Source organism: Herpailurus yagouaroundi, unplaced genomic scaffold (assembly GCF_014898765.1).
Source record: "Herpailurus yagouaroundi ecotype Mexico unplaced genomic scaffold, PumYag 187, whole genome shotgun sequence".
NCBI classification, from domain to species: domain Eukaryota; kingdom Metazoa; phylum Chordata; class Mammalia; order Carnivora; family Felidae; genus Herpailurus; species Herpailurus yagouaroundi.
In genome coordinates this window covers 17547088-17570794 of record NW_024412418.1, presented here as the reverse complement: position 1 = coordinate 17570794, position 23707 = coordinate 17547088, and the positions used below count along the sequence as shown (strand labels likewise).

The 23707-nt window shown below is 46.2% G+C and overlaps 1 long non-coding RNA gene across 4 annotated transcripts in view; it reads left to right on the top strand.

Annotated features, from left to right (window-relative positions):
* Window positions 1–219: 219 nt before the first annotated feature.
* The window catches only part of LOC121043558 (uncharacterized), a 60459-nt gene continuing 36971 nt past the window's right edge, over window positions 220–23707 (top strand). For 2 of the 4 annotated variants that reach the window (XR_005796908.1, XR_005796905.1), the window contains exons 1-3: window positions 220–385; window positions 1947–2118; window positions 3565–3681. This is a non-coding gene — a long non-coding RNA (uncharacterized LOC121043558). Of the gene's footprint in view, window positions 386–1946; window positions 2119–3564; window positions 3682–9945; window positions 10083–23707 lie in introns of all 4 variants that reach the window. The other 2 variants (XR_005796907.1, XR_005796906.1) reach the window with 2 other exon arrangements.

The window sequence follows — 23707 nt, the reverse complement described above, 5'->3', positions numbered from 1 at the left end:
AAAAAAAAAAAAAAAAAAAAAAAAAAAAAAAAAAAAAAGTGTTTTTTGAATTGTGTTCCCCCACAAGGGTTGAAGTCCTAGCCCCTGTCAGTACCTGTCAGTGTGACCTTATATGGAAATAAGGTCTTTGTTGATGATCAACTTAAGGTGACGTCATTGGGCTGGGTCCTAATCCAAAATGACCAGTGTAGTTATAAAAAGGGTAAGTTTGGACTCAGACACAGGCACGTACAGAAGGAAGGCGATACGAAGACAAAAGAGAATGTTACCGACAAGCCAAGGAATGCCTGGAGCTACCAGAAGTTACAACAGATTCTCCCTCTGAGCCCTCAGAAGGAACTAATCTGTTCAACATCTTGATTTTGGACTTCTGGCCTCCAGAACTGTAAGACAATAAATTTCTGTTGTTGAAGTCACCCAGTTTGTGGTACTGTGTTATGGTAACCCTAGGAAACTAATTCGGGGCAGTAATAGTGCTTATCTCATGGAGATGTGAGGATTAGATGAGATATAAGCAAAGGGCTTAGCACAGTTCTTGGTACATAGTAAGTGCTTGATGATTGTGGGTAGGACGAACACCCTTGATGTGGGGGCGATCGAACAACGCCTCACAGGGGCGATGGCATCTGCCTTAAGGCTTGAAGGCTTGAAGGCATTTGCCTTAACACTTGTAGGGTGTGGGCATTGAGAAGGTGTAGGAAGAGGGATTCATGGAACTGTCATTTGCAGTGACATCTCGGCCCCAGAGAAGACTTAGACTGAGCCCTGAGGTTCTTGCCTTCTGGCCCAGGGGCAAGTAACCATTGGGGAATGTGGAGGATTCCTGTTATTTTTACATTCCTTGTCTTTTGATAACAGCCACTCAGTCTTCCTTTGGAAAAGTCACCCCTCCCCTGCTCTAATCATGGCTCTGTCCTTCCTCAGGCCAGTGAGAGGTCTCCAGCCTACTGGGCCTCATGAAGAGTCCAGGAGGGGGCACAAACCCAAACAGGGCCAATCAGAGTTCTCACTAAGGATAGATATGGATGGTGAGAAAGGGAGGATCTCTGATCCTCTGGCGTGGGGAACAGTAAGGACAATGAACCTGGTGCTTCTTGGGGCTCTTTTCCCTGACTGTGTCGAGGAAGCCATCTTTGGGATGAGGGAAGCAGGCTAATGTGCAAATGGAAGTAAATCTGAGAGTTGGAAAGTGATGGAGATGGATGGATTGATGGCTGGCTGGCTGGCTGGCCGGATGAATGGATGGATGGAGAGAGAGAGAGAGAGAGAGAGAGAGAGCAAGAGATCTGAAGGCAGTGATACAGTGTTTGAGGCCCAGGAGCCAGCATTCCTGAATCCAGAGGTCCATGGACCTTAAAGTAATGAAAACAAATACTTTTTTCCCCCTTACACTACTTTGTGTTGGGGTTGATTGCATGCATCCAGGAGAGTCCTGACCTCGTCATTATCTTCAGGCACCAGCCTTACCCCAGGGCAAGCAGCTCCTGGGGATGAACTTTCAAGAGGGTGATGTAGGTGGTCATGGTGGTGACAGTGGTGTCTGTTACAGCCTAGTGGGTCACAGAGGCCAAGACGGGCCTCCAGTGCAATTTCACATCAAGATTGGCTTCCGTCTGTGACTTTCCCTCAAATGTCCTCACTGTGTACTGACAGGTATTTGCTTCTTTCTCTTTTGACCAAAATCCACTGTGGGGAGTAAGGCTAGTCCTGCAAAGAATTTCAGAGATTTTAAGAAGGCAGAAGCCTTACTTCTCACATCGAATGGAGAATTCCAAGAGTGTGAGTTGGGAGACCTTCAGGACCATTGGAATGGGTGTGGAGAGGCATCCCTTTTCTCTTAAGGTGTCAAGGAGCTAGATCTTCTTGGCATTTCCACTCAAGCTTAATTTCTAGTCCTCCTCATGTGTGCACCTCAGTGCTGATTTAGTTGTTTTTCTCATCCACAGGGATCACAAGAAGCTCTGGGGTCCAGATTTTACACGGTCGCCCGTCACCCAACCACGTGTGCAAATACTTGTATGCAGATAGAACTCGAGTTTGTCCAAAGACCAATCATCTCTGAATGTCTTCTGCTAAGAATTTAATATATATATTTCTATTTAGCCCTCTAGTCTAAAGGTGAGTTGTTAGTATGCGAGGTTCCTGATAGAATTGAACACTTTCAAAATTTTATTTTTCAGTAACTAGTTAACGTGGGAACACATAATGTGTACTAAATTGTAGAGTTACACTTATGTGTATCAGTTTTGTGCCAGGAGGGTTGAGGGAATGGTGGGTACATCATGGCTGCTTTTCACCCATTGAAAGTGCTATGCTCCAAGACTTCTTGGGAGAATTAAGACTATAAAGCTGACATAGGCCAGGTGACACAGGAACACACAGTGAACATTTGTAAGCTTATGGCAATGACTACCATAGTGTCTTTACAAACTGGTTTTGACCACATGTTCATAAAAATCCTAGTTACTGACTGAGGGCAATCAGTGGGTTCTGCCCTTTTATTGTCTACTCAAACTAGATACATTGTTTATGGCTAGAATAGTGCCCAGCACAGTGTAGGCCCTCATTAAGCAGCTGGTGGATTCCTTAATGGGTATTGGTAGCCAACTCTGTTTCTCTTCTCTCTCCATGTTCCAGCTCTGTTGGACTTCCCCTATTAGTTCCCAGAATGCTCTGCACTTTTTTTTACCCCTCGGGCCCTTTGCACATGCTAGTCCCCCTGCCTGGAACACTGTGCACTCATCCAGCAAGTATTTATTGAGTGATAATTATGTGTTAGGTAGGCATTTGTACAGGTACTGGGGCTCCCACAGTGAACAAGACGATGGAGCTTGTGTCGTAGCTGGGGGAGACTGACGATTAAGAAAAATCAGTACGTATATATTGTATCAGATGAAGAAAAGATCTGCAGAGAAAAATAAAGCTGGGAAAGAGGAAGTTGTGTCTATGTGGGTAGGGGCTGTTGTTGCAAATTTTAAAGAGAAAGTGACAGTTGGCCAACTAACTGCCACACCTCCTTCAGGCCCTCTCTGCACCCCTAGACTACGTGAACACTCCTTGTTTCGGGTTTCCAGAGCATGTGTGCTTCCTTTGTCATTACGCTCTTTATAACTGCGGTTGTTTTATGGAAACTTTTTCCCTGCTGGATTGGGCTTCACAAAACTGGGGCCGTGTCGTCTTATTTACCACTCTGTTGCTGCCCTCGGGGACGGCCTTGCCCGTGACAGACATTCTGTGGCTATTTACTGGGTGAACAGATGAGGGAAAACATCACTTAGAAAACATCCTATGTTTTCCTGCTTGCTATGTGTACAGTAGGAATAATGTATTGACTCTTTGGCCGTTGTACATAGTAGGAGCTTTGGAAAGCAAAATATCAAATAATTAAGTGAGCCTAAAATTAGTGTAGAGCAGGGCTTCTCAAACCTGAATGTGCACACTAGCCACCTACAGACCGTACTTTCCAGAGATGGCTGGACAGCACATCCCAGCCCACGTGGTCTTCTTATGGTAACATTGACATTTCTCCCATTGAGGCATGGGGTCTCTTTCTCTCCCTTCCAGTCTGGGTGGAACCATGGCCAGAGGAAGTGACACTATGTGACTTTTTGAAACGTCTACTTTTGGAAATCATGCTGTGAAGAGACTTGATCTCAGGATCTTTCTTGGAGCTCTTGGAAAGTAATTTCCCTTTCTTATGAATGTGTAAGCCTGGAGTTGCTGAGGGTCCCTCATGTGGCAGCAAACTGCTCAAGAGTGAGACCCATATGTAGGGAAGCAGAGCTGACACGGAGAGACCAAATCTTGATGATCGTCTGAGCTGCATGATCCGGATATACCTGAAGTCCCCTTAGAGTTTTCAGTTAGAAAAGCCAATAATCCCCTTCCCCCCCCCCCCTTTTTTTTTTTAACTACTTCAAGTTGGGTTTGTGTCACCTGCATCAGATGAGGGGTGCCTGGGTGGCTCGGTCGGTTAAGCGTCTGACTTTGGCTCAGGTCATGAACTCGCGGTTTGTGAGTTTGAGCCCCAAGTCGTGCTCTGTGCTGACAGCTTGGAGCCTGGAGCCTGCTTCGGATTCTGTGTCTCTCTCTGCCCCTCCCCCACCCCCCACCCCCAAAAACCAAACATCAAAAAAATCTTTTTAAAAAAAGACGATTCACGATGAATATGAATTCATGCCAATATCCTTGGCAACACAGAGTCTATAAACCGAGCTTTTGAAAACTATTTAGCACTATAAAAAAACAAGGATATTGCTGTTCCTACTTCCCTAAGAATATCCTCGAGGAGCCATATCCATCAATTACTATTAATGAGCACATCCCAAATTCCGGCCCTTTGATGATCTGGGCACCCTCGTCAGGTATTTCCGCCCTCTTCCCTCCGTGACCCCTGCAGTTTCCCAGGCTACCCTGACTCAAAGATAACCTACACCTGTTCTCAGCATGTCCTGCGGAGACCCAGGCGAACCCCTTGGAGATTCTGAATGATTCATCTTGAACAGAACCCTGGGTTTGCCTGGGACTCTCAGGGGAGCCGTGTGAGAAACTCTAAAATACACATGAATGAGTAAATCAGGACTGAGTGCCAATTTGGAGCGATTAAAGGATCCCGTGAAAGCTGAACCCCTGGAGAGATGTACATGCTTCTGTTGTATAATCCCGTAAGTGCAAAGGGGCATAGGAGTAGCCTCTTTTGATGGAGCGCCTGTGCACACCCACTCTTGCCCCTTGGGTCCTTGGCACCCGCCGAGCTCCTGTCATCACGGAGGCCAGCCCCGGGCTCTCTCCTATCACCCTGGGAGTGTCTTCTAAAGAATTCCTCCAGAGCCGTGGTTCTGGGCTGCGCTGATTACTCCTAGTAAGGTGAGCCCTGGCCCCTGGCTCTTCACGGCAGGAATGAGTTTCCAGAAGGGTCACATTCTTCCTCTGAGGCAGTTCACCGTCCTTTCTTTTAGCAGGAGGTGGTGATGTGTTTTTCCCTACGTGCCACTCCTCTCTCGCTAAATCTCCATCTAACCTCAAGACTCTCAGATGCCACCTTATCTGGGAATCCATCCCGGGCCCTCCTTCTTCACTCAGGCCTGTCTAGCTTCTGCAGCCTTAGAGCTTCCGGGACTCGTTATACGGGCGTCGTTAATGAAGTTTTTGGCACAATGTCTGGTACAGTGCTTCGGTGGTGACGATCCAGGATTCAGAACAGCTTCTTCAACTCCCCTCTTTCCCGGACGGCGTCTAAAACTGTCCAGCGGGCTGTGTTGTAACCCCACGGGCTCCAGCCGATGGGAAGTCAGGATCTCACCTCCCTCCCTTCTGGAGAGCTGGGCGGCTAAACCCTGGAGCCCAGAGACCTGCTCCGTCCCTTGGTAGCTCGCTTCTCATTACCTCACTTTTCTTATCTGGACAATGGGGATCACGATGAGTTCTACTCCTCAGCATTGTCATGAAGGGTAAATAAAGTATCCAGGGACAGCTAAGTTTCGTAGAGTGCTGGGCACATAAGAACTCAGCAGGGGCATGGCTCCTATAACGTCATCAATGAAAATCTATTGAATATCGAATAGAAGACAGGGCAGAGTTTTAGGTTCCAGCCTCTGGGCCTCGCGTGGAATTGACTTCTCGGTGACTTGAGGTAGTGTCTAGACCTTGCTGTGTGTGAGCCGTTGCATGTGTTCATCCGCTCAGCAGCTGTTCACTGCCTGGCTGCTCCTCGTCTACCATATATAAGCCACAGCTCCCATAGTGGCGTTGTGGGAATCGGGAGTGAGGCCGGGAACATATTTTTCAGTTTTGGCCGAACGATGGGTTAGCATTCTAGACTGTTTATTTTTCTTCCCTAGAATTTGCTTTGCCAGCTCCCAGCCCTGTGGTCAGGGGCAAGAGGTCTTTACTTACTTTAAGAGAAAGCCGAGGGTGAAAATAATACTCCTGTTTCTGCTGTTTCTGAAACAGAGGAACCGTAAAGGAGGCTTCAGAGAAAAGTGTGTGGGTTCAGACAATGCTTTCTGGCTGGTAAGGAATGAAACCACAAGGATTAGGAGGCACATTGCACTTAAAAAAAAAAAAAAAAAAAAAGGAGCAGGCAAAGGACTTAACTCTACATGTACTGGGGTAAAGTTCAATGTTCGTAATCTAGTCTTTGGCTATTGTAGTATAGTGTTCAGTAAATATGTATATATATTTAGCATGTATTATGTTTAGAATTCAGCACCCTTTGCCTGACTTTAGATGGAGGGGCATTTGTTATATGTAATACTTTGACCATAGGGTAGGATTCTGTGAACAGAACTTCCCCCCTTGAATTCTTTCTGCCCCTTAGATTCTGCCCAAATATTTAATGGCAAGTATCCTATAAAACTCTGGCAGGCTGGGGTACCTGGCTGGCTCAGTCAGTAGAGCATACAACTCTTGATCCTGGGGTCACGGGTTTGAGCCCCACGTTCAGCATAAAACAACAACAGTAGCGGCAACAATAACAACAGAGAACTCTGGCAGGCTGCGGTTCAACGTGCTGACCATTGGTCTGACGGTCGTTCAACGTTGATTGCTTACAATTTTCTATCAAATCTGAATGCTGTTGGCGTTTTAGGTAGAATGACTATTCTTTTTTGCTGGAGTGTCCATTGCATTCCCACTAAAAGTCAGTAACGGCCTCCAGTTGTTACAACTGAAAATGTCTCCCCCCATTTCCAAAAGCCCCGTAGGGGGCCTGTGCCACCCCCCATTGAGAACCACTAGATCACATAGCATCTTGTTTAATGATCGCACGGAATTGAGTTCAGGACTTTCCCCACTAGACGTGAAGCTTCATGAACGCTGCACAGACCCATGTCAGGTGTTAGTCTCTGATGGTTTTTTTCTGGTGCTTAGAACAGGGCTTGACCCTTAGTGGGTTCTCGATAGATACTGTGCTGGGTTGATGGCAATGCCATATAGTACACTATTAATTTTCCATAACTTAGTCAAACTGCATTGCAGAGTTTTTTGTAAGCAAGGGTGATATTCAAAATATTTAACAAATAGGGGCACCTGAGCGGCTCGGCCGGTCAAGTGTCTGACTTCCGCTCAGGTTATGATCTCATGTCTCACAGGTTTGAGCCCTGAGTCGGGCTCTGTGCTGACAGCTTGGAGTCTGGAGCCTGCTTCGGATTCTGTGTTTCCTTCTCTCTCTGCGCCTCCCCCGCTTATGCTCTCTTTCAAAAATAAAGAAGTAAACATTAGAAAAAATATTTAACGAATAATATTGCACACGCTCTGACCAATAAGAACTTATTGGAGAGTCTGGAGGCCCCCTTGCTGGCACAGGAACCTTTAGTTGCTGGCTCATGGGACAGTCCAGAGGGTCCCAGGAATAGGAGACAGGGAGTGAGGTGATAGGAGGGGACAGTGTCAAATTTTAACAGCCAGCAAGGCAATACGAGAAGATGCTTCTGAATATCATCAGAGTGACTATTGTGTAGAGTGCAGCATACAGAACGTTTTCAGGACATCCCGGGAGCTATTCATCCGTTGACCAGATATTGTGAAATATCTGTACAAAAGTTCTCTGGCTTCCAGGCTTTCTCTACTTTTTCCCCCAGAAGTCTCTCTTCATTTTGTTCAGTCAATGCCAGACCAGATTGTTCAAGAAAAGAGTGAGAAAGAACATGGGGGTGCCTCCTGTATTTCATGCCCATAACCCACAGGCAAATGCGTGTTCCTCGGGAGCCTGGCAAGATTCCCTATGCAAGCAGTGCCTTCCCACCCACCTGGCTCCTGCGGCTGAGGCCCTAACCCTGTTTTCCAGGTGAGCCTCGTAGTCTTCTAAGTCTCTAGAATTTGGCTCAGCAGTTGACTGTGTAGGAAGGACAGTGACAAAGTTTTGGATTCTGGGACACCTGGGTTTTAGTCCCGCCTCTTCCCTTACCGGATGGGTGATTGTAGGCAAAGACAAAAAAAAAAAAGAAAAAATCACACACTCTGCATTGGGTGCCTGTGGACAAATCACGTAGCCCCTCTGTTTCATTTACTGTAAAGTGAAGGATCCACACTGGCTGCTCTCTAGAACTCTCCCTGCTGAGTTGTTAGATCCCCTGGGTTGTGGAGGTGGAAGGCATGTCCTTGTGTGGATCCCAGGCCCACTGCTCTGGCCTCACTTGTGTGGCAGGGACCTGGGGGCCCGTGCATGGGATCCAGGCTCTGTCCGCCCTCTCTTGGCTTAGGCCAGAGGGCCTCCAGCCCTAGAGCTTAGCTCTGAGGTTCTCCCACTGGAAACGACGGCCACGACCGCTTCCTCCTCCGTGTCCTCCCTTGGACCCCTCTCTCCTCCTCCCTCAGTTTCTTAAGCTGTTGCTCTTTCTCTGTTCTCTCTCTCCTTCTCCATCCTTGGGGGGCCTCATCCCCTCACCTGCTTCAACTCCAAGGAAACCAAAACGCTAAGGCCCCCACCCTGTCGTCAGACTGGGTCCTTGGGAAGTTCCTTAACCTCTGCTTGACTCAATTTCCTCATTTAAAAATGTGATAGTCCTTCCCATCTCAAAGGGTCGTCGGGACCGTTCAGTGAGACTGTACGTGTGAAATACTACGGCAGCGTCTGGCCAATGGGACTTGAGCCTCCTTCGTTAGTATTTCCCTTTTCACTGCAGCAAGTTGACTTGGCTCATGGCGTACATATGGGTGTGCTATGATTAATCTGCCCTGGAAAGTTTGCATTCTCTTTCCTTCGAGCATTAAAGTGTGTGAGTAACCTACTCGCTGCTTTCTTTTTTCATGCAGCCTCTTGCCGTTCCCATTCCTTCCTGCAAACACACACATTCTTCAGCTTGATTAAACTATTTGGAGTTCTGGGGCGCCTGGGTGCCTCAGTCGGTTAAGCAGCCGACTTCGGCTCAGGTCACGATCTCCCGGTCCGTGAGTTCGAGCCCCGCGTCGGGCTCTGTGCTGACGGCTCGGAGCCTGGAGCCTGTTTCAGATTCTGTGTCTCCCTCTCTCTGACCCTCCCCCATTCGTGCTCTGTCTCTCTCTGTCTCAAAAATAAATAAACGTTAAAAAAAAAAACAAAACTATTTGGAGTTCCAAGACTCACTAGACTTTCTCATTTTTCCTTGTCTCTGTATCTGGCCAGCATGCCCTTTCCCCAATCTATCTTTTTTTGTCTTTGGTAGTGGTGGGACAGATTGACCTCTTATGAGTAGATGCTTCAGGAATTGGCTCACACGCCACCTCCTCCAGGAAGACTTCCCTGGTTGCTGCCACTCCCCAAGGTAGAGTTAAGTGGTTTTTCGGTTGTGCTTTTTAGAGACTGTTGTCACAGGGCTTACACCATGGCAGTACCATTATTTCTGTTTACTTGTCTCTCTTTTTAAACTGGCAAGTCCTTGAAGGCAGGAACTTTGCTTTATCTATCTTTTTTATCCTCAGCACCCAGCCTTTTTCTTTTCTTTCTTTCTTTCTTTTTTTCTTTTTTTTTTGGAATCTAATATGTGCTTAGTAAATGTTATACGAATGAATGAAGAGGATGGGAAAAGACATCCTAAGAACTCACTAGAAAAGTCGCAAAGTCATTGTACTAAAGGAGATTCATTTTACTAAGAGGAACACTTCTCTGTTCCTGTTTCTTTCCAGATATATGTGCCTACTTTGGGCACAATTATAATAATTTTGATTTTTAGAAAGTCCATAGCTGTTAGAAAGAACAGACTAGAAGGGATGGAGGTAAGGTGTTAGAGACAAGGATCCTGAAACACCTGATCCTCTGATAGTGACAGGCACAGAAAAAGTACAAAACACACAACTGGGCACCTGAGCACAGGGAAACAGCTTTAAGCCGCACAGAATATTCCTACACAGCCCAACAACTGACATTCAAAAGGGATGGCCTGAGTTACTGAAGGTTTAAATTATACTTTGAAGAGTCTGCTTAAGAAAACAAAGCTCTAAAACCGATTGAATTTTTCGTGGAATAAGTTTCAGTCACCGGGAAACGGCATGGGACTGTTCAGTCATTAGGATGCTACTTGGACATTTTAAGACGGAAACTATGTTGTGGGTCTGGAGACGGTTCTGCACTCTCGTAACGACTTTCGCCGATACACAACAGAATGGTAAGTAAAAGAAGTCTTTCGGACCTGGCTTGTTGAACTCATATGGAGCCCTGGGGGCTTGTTGGCATTCTTTTGAATATTGATGCTGAGATGGGGGAGTAAGGGAGCTTCCCTCCCTCTCTTGTCATCATCAGCCTCCTATTTTCTATGCAACAGGCTGGGTGTAGGATTTTGTTTGAAGGAAAGCATCCTCAGCTAAAACATGCAGTAAGCATGTTCTTACAGGAGCATGCATCCAGATATAAGTTCTTAGGAGGCAGTGATTATGAGCATCGTCTGAATGAGTTCAGGTCTGGGTGTCTGGGCTTCACCTCTCCATACCTCGGTTTACTCCTTTGTAAAATGTGGATAATTATAGCCCCCGTGTCACTGAGCTGTTGTGAGAATTAAACTTGTTAAAATAGGTAAGGCGCTTAGAAAAATGCTTGGCATATAAGAAATCTATTTTGCTATTTGCTATTCAGGTAGCCCCTTCATCAAGCCTGCCTCGTAAGGGGTGAGGCAAAGCTTTGAAAGCCAGTGCTCTCTGAGCCTTGAAGAATGTAGGGAGGGGCAGGGCATTTGAGTCTAAGAGCAAGGGAAGGAGGGGGAAAGATCACACGTTCGGGCCCTGGGTCGGGACCTCGCATACACGAGAGGAACACTACGTGGCAAATATGTTATTACTAAGCAGTGTCTCAGGTCAGGCAGCGTGCAAGGTGAGAGGGAGGGGACAGAGCACAGCTGCGGGGAGAAGGGGAAGCAGCTTGAGCCCTGTGTGGGCTCCCAATCCGTCTGCCTCGCTCACGACCCGGAACTAATTTCAACCGGCGTCTTTGGATCTGGGTTTTAGAAAGCTACTCTGGGAAGTGCTGTGGAGGTTAGAGAGTTGGAAGGAGAGGAGGAGGACAGAGTCAGTGGCTGTTTCAGAGAAAAAACACCCAGGGTGGGGTGGGAGGCACAGGAGAGGACAAAGATGATTCCAAGAGTTTCCTGGTTTGGGCAACCGGGTGGATATGATGCTGTTCATCAAGATAGAGAAGGCAGGAGGAAGAGCAGGTTTGGGTGGGGGAGGTAATGAGTTCATTTCTGGGACAGGCTGAATTTGAGGTGCCTAAGGGAAGTTGAGGCGGAGATACCCAGCAGGCAGTCGGGTCTGGAGCTCAGCTAGGAAGGGCAGGGCCAGAGATACGGATCCCAAGTTGTGAACTTATAAATGAGAGTTAGAACTTTGGGAGTGGTTGAGTTCACTCAGGGAAGAAGCGTGAAGTGTTAGAAGAACAAGAATGGAATGGCCAGGTCGTCGATGGCTGGGGGTGGGGCTGAGGAAGGGTTCGGCAGGAGAGACCAGGAGGGGCTGCCCATGTGAGCCAAGTCCTTGGCTTGAGCAGGTAGGACGCACAGCAGCTTTCAGTGGGGCCCTTCCCAGGCCTTGGCTGCCCTGATAACTTAAACAAAAAGCATTATTGCTCTCAAAGGGCAAGAAGGGATTTGTGATCTTGAAATCAGTGTGCTTTGGAGCTAAATCTCAGAGATTTGATGATCCAGTGGTGTGTGTGTGTGTGTGTGTGTGTGTGTGTGTGTGTGTGTGTATTTTGTTAAGTTTTCAAGATGACAACCTTTAGAGCAAAATGAAACCTGTTCCAAGTCCCAAGAGATGATAGAGTGATCAACAGAGGTCTCGTCATTGAGGCTGGGGCTGGGTGGCTTCTCTCTAATGTCTTAGGGCAGCATACGCACATTCATCCCACATATATTACTTAGGTACCAAGTATATGGCAGTCCCTGTGCTCAGCTCTGGATAGAGCTGTGGCCAAAACAGTTTCTGCCCCTGGGGCTAACTGGTTCTCAATCTTGGCTGGACCTTAGCATCATATGGGGACTATTGAAAAATTCCCCCATGCCTAGGACGTGCCTCATACCAGAGAACTCAAAAATCCTTGGCAATGCGACCAAGTGGAAGTAGCTTTAAAAACTCTGCAGACTTGGGGGTCCCTGGGTGGCTCAGTCGGTTAAGCGTCTGACTTCGACTCAGATCTCACGGCTCATGAGTTCGAGTCCTGCGTCTGGCTCGATGCTGACAGCTCAGAGCCTGGAGCCTGCTTTGGATTCTGTGTCTCCCTGTCTTTCTGTTCCTCCCCTGCTCTCACTGTCTCTCTCTCTCTCTCTCTCTCTCTCTCTCTCTCTCTCTCAAAAATAAATAAAGATTAAAAAATAAATAAAACGAAAAAACCTCTGCAGATGATTTCAATGTGTAGCTACAGCTGAGAACCAGCTGAGTGTAGATAATCTAGTGCACCCAAGTATTTACACGGAACCCCAATGGCAGACTCTTGACTCAGTCCAGTTGCCTTAATTTATCCCTGAGGGGCCAGGAGTTGAGTTGGCCAAGGTGGCCCATGAAGGGCCTGGGCTGAGACCTCCTGTACCCCACTCCTCAGCCAAGGAAGAGTCTTGCACACCGGTGTGGCCTCGGCCTGATCTGTGCTGTGGCCCTTAACCTGGCTGGCCACCCAGCTTTGATGTTTAAGTAGAACTCTGGTGAATGATTTACATTGTTCTCTCTTTTCACCAGGGCTGTCTTCTTTCTCTGTGAAAAACCAGTTGAATTCTTTGTCTAAATGGGGTATTCATTCAGAGGACGCACAATGGACCTCTTTCACTCGCAACTGAATCTCTAGTAACAGAGACCAAGGGCCTGCCAGCAACGTCCTTGTGAAACCCGTCCCCGTGCGCCCGGCTTCTGGAAATGAACCATGAGCACTGCCGTTTGGAGAAACAGGGGCCCCACATTGTGTGGGGGGTGGGGCTGAGAGCCACAGACTGCTCTGACGCTGCGGGCAGGTCTCCGAGCTCGCACTGGGGAGCCCTGGAGTTGCTCCCCACAAGGGCAACCAAGCCCTTTTCTCGGTGGGACCCCCAAAAGCATCAGTCTGGCAATCACCGTTTAAGCCTGGAAGGGCAGCTGTGTGACTTTGGGTTACTGGCGTGACCTCTCTGAGCCTGAGTTTCAGGCCGAAACATGGGGGAATAGGATTATCGTGAGGATTAAATGACATAATATGTGCAAAATGTGGGGCACCTACGGTTATCTGCCATGTCCTAAATTAAGGCCCTTTGATATATAATGCAAAATTGAACCCAAAGAACTAAAGCAGCAAACGAGCTGTTGTGGCTTGTCATCCCTCAATTATAAATGAGAATACTGAAGCCCAGGGAATGGAAGAAACGTGTCCAATGTTGCACAGTCATCAAAGGAGATGGACTTTGAACTCGGGCCTCCCACAGTAAGAGGGCAAGAGTGGATTAGCTATTACTATTTTCTGGATGTTGCTTTGGATTCAGACAGGAGGAGAGAAGGTGTGGGGAGTGGGGAAGAATTTTCTTATTACTTTGGAGGATGTATTCAGAGCCATGATACTTAAGCCAGACGCTGCAGAGTTTCATCCTGGGAACAGAGGAAAAGGAGCCAGTTTCTGCTGGGACCGACTAGGTGCTAGGCAGCACGCGAACCCTTTTTGGGGACACTTGTACATTATTTAACACGCAGGAATAAATCTGCAAGGGAGGTGGTAGGGATTTTTATCCCTAATTTGGGATTGGAGGGAGGGTTCAGAAGCTCAGGGAAGTTAAGCAACACGCCCAATGTCACAGAGTCAGTGTTGAAGCCTGACTTTGAACCAGAGTCTGTCTGGCCTGAGATGCACCTGCTGCTTTGCTTTTGCTGAATGTATCCCGTTGACCTTGAGAAATGAGGTCTTCTCCGTGTCCTCAGTTTACTCTCTCACTTTGTAGGGATCTCGTCTCCATTTCCTAGGTCCTGAACAATTAGAGAGGGTGGTTTCCTAGGCTGTTTGCTTGGCAGCCACGTCGGGAGGAGAGTGGCAGTGATACTAAAATTAATAATAATAATAATAATAATAATAATAATTAATAATAGCAATAATTATCACATTGAGCACTGTGTCCCGAGCACTCCATGTGTTCCAGACACAGTTGCAAGAACTCAACAGACCTTACCTCAGTGTAATCCGCACAACACTCCTGTACAGTTGGGATTATCACTCTTCCTGTTTCTGCAGATGGGAAACTGGCACAGATCAGTCCAGCAACTTGCCTAAGGTCACACAGCTAGTCACCGTGGACCTGGGATTTGAACCATGCGGTCGGACCCAGAAGCTACTTGGCAGAACTTGCTGGAAGCAGATGTGGTCTTTGTGCCTCCTGACCTGGCTTCCGGTTGGCAGCTGACACAAGAGGTGTTCCATGGGGGAACGTTCCCTGGGGAATGACTCTCCTGTCACTTCGTCTTGAGGAAGGGGTTGTTCCTGGTATGTGGAGTTTCACTGATGTTGAGAGGGTGCTTACTCTTTCCGCCTGTAGGTTTCCTCGGATTGGTCTTTGTTTAACTTGGCCCTACATACTCACTCAGCTGGGCTCTCAGGCCCTCCTTTAATGAGGCGGAGGCTCCCTTTGCAGGAGGTCAGGCTCCTGTGGCCTCTTGCCTTGTCCTCTGGCCACACTCTCCTCCGCAGGCTGCCTCTGTGTCCCCAGATCTCAGATCCAGGAGCTGGACCCAAACCCTGTCGTAGATGGCTGGAGAACCCTCGTGAGTCTCTGACCACCTGGGGCCACCAGCCCAGCTCTGGTCCTGTGGCACCTGGCCACAGTGGGCACAGCATCCTAGCCTGGGGCTGGGTGCCATGTCGTATCTACACCCATGCACCTGGGGCTTAGGTTTCAGGGAAGGGAGATTCTGGTTTTCCCCAGCAAGTTTTAATTCAGTCCCCTGGCTTTCAAGAGGGTGTGAATACCGTAGCATTCTGTCCTTGCATTCTGTCCTTTGTATTCTGTACTTAAAAAAACAAAAGATAAAAAAACCCTAAACTTTGCCTTAATAATGAAATGAGCAGCAGTGATTTATTGAGCACATACAGTGTGCCAAACATTCCACAAACAGCATCTCACTTAATTCTCTTCACATTTTTGAGGGGAAGGCCTTGGTTATCTTGTTTTTATGGTTGAACAACCTGAGTGCAGAGGGATTAATTTGCTCAAGGCCACATGGTAAGCAGTGGCCGAGCTGGGATCTGAGCCCAGGTCAGTCTGACACCAAAGCTCTTAACCACCGTCTGTACCACTTTCCATTTCTCTCCTTACCCATCCTCCCTTCGTCCGGAAGTCCAAAACGTTGCACGGATGGGTGAGAACCTGGACTATCTGAGTGACAAGAGGAGCTGTTCCAGTGGCTCTTTTCTCCCTGCCCACACGGTGTGCCTGTGGTTTCTTCAATCTGGGACCAGGGAGACCTTGTAGCGTTTGTCTGGGGCAGAATGTAAATGTGTCACTTGTCTTTCTCGGCTCGACAGCAACAGCTCTGTCATGTGCCAGTATGCGTGTGCATGCACGTGTTCCACCCCTACTTGCTCCTCCTGACAGATAGCTGGTCCTGTGCCTGAAATTGATTCATTTCTAATGAAAAACAACCCGACCTGAAGATAAGAATTCACTCAAGCAAGATTGGAAGGAGAGATAATGTGGAGTATGCAATGAGTTCGTTTTAACTGGTGACTAATTCCACCTAAGAGTTCTCATGTGTCAGAAGGGAGTCCGGGTCTGGGAAAGGTATGCAGAGGAGGCTGGAAAAGCCCCTGAGTTCTGCAGGGGAGCTGGACCTTCCTACTGCAAATGCTTAGGAGCCTGGACCCTGGGCCAGGAGTGGAGGGTGGAGTGCAGTGACTGATGCAGGCCTGGGGAGGGGGGCAGGGGCTTTCATTCGCTAGTGAGTGGGCATTTCCCATGTGGGTGGCACCTGACTTTCTGGGATATTCTCTTAAGTTTGTCTCTGCATTCTGACTCTTGATTCCCCAATGGAGGAGCTAGGCGTCTGCCTTCTCAGCACCCCTGTGCATGGAGTAGAGAGTCGTGACTTAGGCTCCTTCGATGAGACACCACCTCCCTTCCCTCACTCCCCCGAAAAGGACTTTGATCTTCAGGAAGGTGGCATCGCAAAGGATCCATTTTCAGGGCCAGCAATGGTTGGGGTCCTGGCGGAGGCAACATGTGGTCCAGGCAGGTGGTGGTGGCGGGGACATCTTTGCAGGAAGCAGGCCTGTGGTAATGCTTGATTCTTAATTGTTCTTGGTGGCAGAGCTTCCGTGTCTGACTCTCCGACCCCCCAGGAGATTTGTGAGCTACCCCCAAGTCCTGTAAATTTGTGGAGGTTTGCTGAATGGCCCAGGATATAGTCTATCTTCATACATGGTCCGTGGATGCTTGAGTATTTATTCTGCTGTTGCTGGCCGAAGTGTTCTCTAAATGTCGATTGGATTCCGTTGGTTGATGATGGTGTTGAGTTCTGTGCTCTGGTTGAGTGCTGTCTAGTTGTTCTATCAGTTATTGAGAGGGGATGTTGAAGCCTCTACCTATAATTGTGGATTTGTCTAGTTTCCCTTTCAAGGTCTAGTGATAACATTGCTTTCCATATTTTGCAGCTCCGCTGTTTGGTCAGGATTCTTGTGGACTGAAGGTTTAAAATCATTATGTAATGTCCTTCTCTGTCTCTGATCATTTTCTTTGCTCTGAAATTTACTTTATCAAATATTAATATAGCCAGCTGCTTCCTCTCGATCAAAGTTGGCATGACGTATCTTCTCCCATCCTTTTAACTTTCAACCTGCCTGTATCGTTATGTTGGAAGTGAGAGACCGTGTTTTCAAATCCACTCTGACGATCTGTCTCATTTAATCTTGTCTGAGAATGTCTTGATTTCTTATTTGTTGTTCTGAAGGATATTTCTGCCGGATTCTGAGCTGACAGGGTTTGCTTTATTTATTTGCTTGTTGTGTGTGTGTGTGTGTGTGTGTGTGTGTGTGTGTGTGTTGTGCTGTTTTGTTTTGCTTTGTTTTCCTCAGCATTTGAATAATGTTGTACTACTCCCTTCCCTCTTCCACAGTTTCTAATGAGAAATACACAATGATTTAATTGTTTTTCCTTTATAGATAAGGTGTTGTTTCTCTCCAGCTGCTTTAAAGACATTTTCATTTGCCTTTCGTTTTCAGAAGCTTGACCATGATGTGTCCTGGAATGGATTTTTTTTTTTTTTTTTCACTTATCCTGTTTGGGGCTTGCCGCTCAGCTCCTTGAAACTGAGGCTTATGTCTTTTGCCAAATTTGGGAAGTTTCAGCCTTTAGTTTCTTTGAATGCTTTTCCAGCCCTGCCCTCTTTCACCTCTCCTTCTGGAACTCTGATGATGTGAATGTTAGATGTTGTTCCACAGGCCCCCGAGGCTCTGTTGAGTTTTTCATTCCAGCCTGTTTTCTCTCCATTGTTCACACTGGGTTATTTCTATCAATCTACTTTCAAGTTCATTGATTTTTTTCTTTCCTCCCTCCATTCTACTGTTGAGCCCACCCAGTGAGTTTTTTATTTCAGTTATTGTATTTTTCAGTTCTAAAATTCCATTTGGTTGTCTTTTATATCTTCTATTCACCAAATGTTCTATTTCTTTGATGAAGCTTTCTATTTTTTTTTCAGTTATTTCAAGCATGTCCATAATTGCACATTGAAGCATTTGTATGACACCTGCTTGAAAATCCTTATTGGATGATGATAACGTTTCTGTCATTTTGAGATTGGTCTCTATAGATTGTCTCTGTTACATTCAAGTTGAAATTTTCTTGGTTCTTGGTGTGAACAGTTATTTTCTATTGAAACTGGACATTTTTGTTATTATGTCTGATACTCTGAATCTTGTTTACATTTTCTGCTTCGGCTGACTTTTTTTTTGACATTGCTCTGGGCAGGGGAAGGAGTCGGTGCTGCCCTGTGACTGCCAGGTGAGGTTAGAAATACAGACTCCTCAGGGACACCTGGGTGGCTTAGTCAGTTAAGCATACGACTTAGGCTCAGGTCATGATCTTGCGGTTAGGGAGTTCGAGCCCTGTGTTGGGCTCCATGCTGACAGCTCAGAATCTGGATCCTGCTTCGGATTCTGTGCCTCCCTCTCTCTCTGCCCTCCCCTGCTTGTGCTCTGTCTCTTTCTCTCTCAAAAATAAATAAACGTTAAAAAAATTTAAAAAGAAGGGATGCCTGGGTGGCTCAGTTGGTTAAGCGTCCGACTTCACTTCAGGTCATAATCTCACGGTTCGTAGGTTCAAGCCCTATGTTGGGCTCTATGCTGACAGCTCAGAGCCTGGAGCCTGCTTTGGATTCTCTGTCTCCCTCTCTCTCTGACCCTCCCCTGCTCATGCCCTGTCTCTCTCTGTCTCAAAAATCAATAAAAACATTTAAAAATTAAAAAAAAAATTATGTTTATTTATTTTTGAGAGAGAGACAGAGTGTGAGCGGGGGAGAAGCAGAGAGAGAGAGGGAGACACAGAATCCGAAGCTGGCTCCAGGCTCTGAGCTGTCAGCGCAGAGCCCTATGCGGGGCTCGAACTCAGGAACAGCAACATCATGACCTGAGCTGAAGTCGGACGCTTACCGACTGAGCCACCCAGATGCCCACCAAAAAAAACATTTTTAATTAAAAAAAGAAAAAAGAAATGCATACTCCTCACTTGGCCTCTGTTGTTACCTGACTTGGGGAGGGATTCCTCATTCTAGGCCAGAGGTGGGAGTTCTGGTTCTCTGTTAGGCCTTCACTGACATCACTCTGACTGGGAGGGGTAGGAGTGCCTTGTTACCGCTCACACGTGTCTTCCACTGGACACTACAGTAAAGAGAGGTGGCCTCATTGCCTCTGGGTGGTGATGAAAGTCCTGACTCTTCCCTAAGCCTTCTCTAACACCAGAGGGGAGGGAACAGAGCACCTCCATAGTTCTAGGTAGGGGTGGAAGTCCAGACTCCCCATGAGGGCTCCACTGACATCATGGGGGCATAGGTGTTGTTCCCATTTAGTGGGGGGGGGGGGGGGTAGTTTCCAGCTCCTTACTTGGCTTTCTCTGACACCACACTGGCAAGATGGTTGGGGAGCCTTATGACATTCCACAAGGGAGGAGTCTAGATTCTTCACTCTGTCTTTGCTGGCTTGGGTAAGGAGAGACACTTTTTTCCCCATGATGTTAGTATGGAGTACGTGGTTACTGTCTGAGAGTTTTCTGTCTTCATACCCTTTTCTGGCTAGAGAGAGGAGGCTTTTGTTGGGGCTTTTTCATGTTTGGGATCATTTGCATTTCTGGGCCACACGTTTCTTCAGCTCCCAGTCTGGGATATATGAGACAAAGAGAAAACCCAGAAAACTCACCTCCATGTCACTCCTTGGGTCCGAAGTCCCTCACCCATCTGCCTTCCTCTCCTCACCTTTGAGAATTTTCTGATGATTTTTTTATACATAATGTCTATGGTTTTTAGTTGTACTTGGTGGAAGGAAGAGAAAGAAGTATTATCTACTCCTTGTTCCCAGAGAGCAAGTCCCAACATCCTTTATTAAACTGTCTTTCTGATGAAACTGGCCACAGGGGGCTCTGTTGTTTGCAGTGTAGAACCCTTCCCTTTGAGAAGGACGGGGCCACAGGAGAGCTGTCCCCTTGAGTGGGAACACTGGTCTTGTCAATAGGTTTTGAGAACTGGTAGTTCTCTTGTGTGTGAGGGGTTTTCCTCTGTTTTCTCCGAACCATACAGCTTGTCTTCTGAACACAAACAAAAACTTTTTCATAATTAAAAAAAAAAAGTTTATTATGTTAATAATCTCTGCACCCAATATGGGACTTGAACTCATGACCCCAAGATCAAGTGTTGCATATTCTTCCTACTGAAGCAGCCAGGTGCCCCAATATAATCATATATATATTATGTATATATTTATATATATATCATATATATTATATATATATGTTATATATATAATATATATAGTACATATATAATTAATATATATACTGGTTATATATATATAGGTTATATATGTATTATATATATACTAGTTATATGTATATATATATATAATACATATATATACATACACACACACACACACACATATAATAAAAATGTGATCACACTGCATTTTTTGCTTAGTAACTTGCTTTTTCACTTAGCCAGATACCCTGATATCTTTTTACTCAAATAAATGTGGCTTAGATCATCATTTTTTGATGGTTACATAAGGTTCCATTGCAAGAGCACAGTTATTTACATATCTGATCCCTATTGTTTCCAATTTTTGTCCACTGTAAACAATTCTGCATGGAACATCTTTGTAGATAATCATTGGGTACTTGTCTGGTTATCTTAAACTAACCCCCTAGAAATGGAATTGCTGGGCTGTAGGGGACACACATTTTTTAAAAAGAGCTTTTGATGCATATCTTTACTTATCCTTTCCATCTTGCTTCTAGTTGTAGGACCATTGCTTGGTTCTCATTCCCCTCGAGTTTTCTCATTCACTAGTCTCCCCTCTGCTTCTCTCTGTCCACTAGTGCTAGCTTGTGGCAGGATGATATGTGACAAATCAATGCCCCTATAACACCTTCCATATTCCACTTGCTTACATCCTGAGGCTCTTTTACCATTCGTGTCATGGTGGGACTTCCAAACTGAGATGGCAAGCCGTTTTAAGTTCAACTGCTGAGGTTTCAGATGGAAGATTCCGGAAGTAGATGTGATCAGCCATTTCCTTCCCTCACCGCTGACCTCTGGTCCTTAGGGGAGAAGAAAAGTAGAGATGAAGTAAGATGGTGAGATAGGAGTAGGAGTGGCCCTATCTCATGTATCCCTCCGCCCCACAAAATGAATCTTGGCCAGGGAGGGGCATGATAAAATCTGCCTTGAAGTCAAGAGAACCTGTTTCAGGCTTCCCAGGGTGTCATCTGGGGAGGCATCAAGTTTCAGGTCGGTTCTCTATTCATCATGGAAAAGCTACCATAGAAAGGAAATGGTGGTGTGGTGTCTCTGGTGAGGGGACAGTGTAGGGACAGCCTTCCACTTTTCCCAGAGCCTTAGAGTGATGATGGTCAGCCATCTGAGTGTCGCAGTGGCATCAAGTTGGGGTACAGAAGAAGAGGAAAGAGGAGAGGAAATATAAGGAGGAGGGGAGGGGAAGGGGAGAAAGCAGGAGGGGAGGGAAGAGAAAGGAAATGAGAAATGAAGCTCAGAGGCCTACAAGAGCTCCTTGCCTGAATGTTGTGGACCCCATGGCAGAAGTTGAAGGGTGGGTCATGCTTGCAGGCATCTGAGGAGAACATGGTTGCCTGTCAGATAATTTGTTATCATGAGACACAAGTAAGGATCAGATGAGTTACATTTGAAGCCAGAGGTCAGAATGGGACCAAGACAGATGCAGACAGTGCAGTAACTTCTTTCTCAGCCTAGATGCAGGGTCACATCCCCATAACATGCACCCACAACACCTGTATGTACACATACATGCATGCACTTTGAGCCCAAATGGTGATTAAAAAGCACTCTTTTTGACTTTGTTTACCTGCAAATAACTAGATTACTTATGCTACATTGGGCAGAATAGGGATCCCAGGCAGAAAGTACACTGTTTGAGAAAGGGGCAGGTGGGGGGGGGGTGGGGAGAGGAATTTTTGTAGTCTTGAGTTCACATTGACTGAAAATCCTTACCAAGTTTACTTCTCTAAACTACCATGGTCTAAGAAAATATGTTTTCTAGATTCAAGCCTTTGCATATTCCCAAGCAAAATCTCCTTCTATTTATTTGTGTTACCTATGTGCACAGTGATTATTGAGGTTTTTTTAAATCGCATTTTGTTCAAACAAAAACATTCATAGGTGGCCAATATCATCTAAGCAAATAAAAATCAGATCTGGGGGAGGGAGGATGCTTCCTCTCAGTCATCTGAGGTTCATAAAGGGCCTCTATGGGACCCTTGGGACTCAACAGATACAAGGCTGCCATGTATGGAATGCCAGTGGTGGCCAAAGTGCTCCCTGGGAGCTGAAATCTAGCTCATGTACCACTCATCAAGACTCAGCCTCTGGCACAGGGCTGTACCTACCTGGGGATAGCATTGCCTTTGTCTTTTTACAAAGTGTAGTCTGCTTATAAGCCATGTGTCCATAGAACAGCATGTATCAGAGAAGATTTCTTCTCAAATTATCAGCCACCCAGATGGGGCACCTTACACGGGCCCCATAAAGGCAGCTAATGGTCCTGCGTGAGCGTACTTTGAAAACAACAGTAAGTGTTTACTGGTACATAGGATTGGCTTTCTATTTTGAGTTCCCCGTTTGCTGCTAAATTTCAAAACAAGTTCAGTACATTTCCTTGTCCCAGACTTAGAACATTACTGCTCAAGTGTGGGCGAGGGGCCAGCAGCCTTTTGGAAGAGCAGTAACTGATACTGTCATTAAACTATGGAGAAATACGCCAGGCAAGACTTTCCCTGGGTAGAATCCCTTGTGATTTGTTTTGGGGTAACTGTAAAAATCAAAACTAGGAGACCAGCCAATCACTTTAGTGAAACATTCTAGTTTACAATCAGGAAATGATGATCTTGAGAAATTATGGCTTATGTTCAAGGCCATAAGATTCTAGTTGGTGGAGCTGAGACTCAAATCTAAAGCCTCCTGGCTATGATCCCAGGACTTTTCAGTTGGCTGTGTGATGATAGAAACCGTATAGCCAAAGAAATGATGGGATCTTCTTCCCTGGCCTCCTTCCTCCAAAGACAAATATTTACCATTTGGAGGCACTCTAGGGATGGTCTTACACTGAGGGAGGTGAATACCTCACTCCACATGGCAGCCTAGGAATGTGCCATCGTGTCATGTCGATGAAATGGGTGGTCTCTATATCAACAGCTTCTGCAGTGCTGAAACGCTTCCTTATTCTGCTTTGGTGCTGAATCAGCCACAGGAGTCATGTCTACTTCCTGGGCTGCAAGATGGCAGCCCCAAATAACGACAATAATAATAACAACACTAATGATGGCAAGCACCATCATCATCTTGTTTGGTCCAGAGAGATCACCTTTGATCTGGGGATTTCTAAGCATGTTGCCAACATGATCCAGCAGCTAGTGTCATTATCTCCCTTTACAGACAGAGAAAATGAGGCACAAGATGTTTAAGCTAGAGGCTCAAGGTCATGCGAGGCATCATTAGTGGAGACATGTGAGGAACTCAAGAGGTTAGCTCTGAAATAAAATCTGTAGGCACTTAACAGGCTTTAGGTTGGCAATGGCTGCTCTTTATGAGGACGGTATATTTTTATAAACCATGCCATAAAACTGAATACCGATCATTAGATTTCATTTCAAGCATGTCTTTCACAATCTTAAATGCTGTGAGCATGTGGCAGATAGTCAGTCCCCTGCTCCAAACAGCCTGTTCCACACATAGTCCTTTGTAATACTCAGTGGATCCCCAGTGGTTCAGGAAGGTGAACCCTCTCTACCAAGAATCAAAGCTGGCATTGTATGACAGAAGGAACATTGGTCAAAGTCTCAGGGAGGGGGGCCTCAATTTATCGTTTTCCCCCAGCATTATGGAGGTATAATTGACAAATAAAATTGTATATATTTAGAACGTAAAACGTGATGATTTGACATAACTTCTATTTTGTGCAGTGGTTACCCCAATTCTGTTAACTAACACATCCATCACTTCACAGAGTTACCTTTCTTTTTCTTTTTCTTTTTCTTTTTCTTTTTCTTTTTCTTTTTCTTTTTCTTTT